The sequence below is a fragment of the Nematolebias whitei genome, chromosome 6, assembly GCF_014905685.2.
Source record: "Nematolebias whitei isolate Nwh7 chromosome 6, NemWhi1, whole genome shotgun sequence".
Lineage (NCBI taxonomy): Eukaryota > Metazoa > Chordata > Actinopteri > Cyprinodontiformes > Rivulidae > Nematolebias > Nematolebias whitei.
This window is the reverse complement of record NC_056503.1, coordinates 42,136,990-42,137,286: the sequence shown is the minus strand read 5'-3', so window position 1 is coordinate 42,137,286 and position 297 is coordinate 42,136,990.

The window sequence follows — 297 nt, the reverse complement described above, 5'->3', positions numbered from 1 at the left end:
AAGATTATGTGACATTTCTTCATTCTTTGTGCACCAAGACAACAAGGAAAGTGATGAAAATGGAAAAAGTCAACAAAATTATTCATTTTCACCTTGTGTTAAATGAACAAAGATCCTGAATTAGCCGACAATCTGTTTACCTCATGTTCTGACAGTTACACGTCATGACCCACAATCACCTCAAAAACACACACGGTAATAAAGACCAGCTTTATTTTGTCGTATTACAATAAGTTGATATCATAAAGATTTTTTTTTTCTCTAAAAGACAATAAAAAAATGTTCATTCTGCAGCTG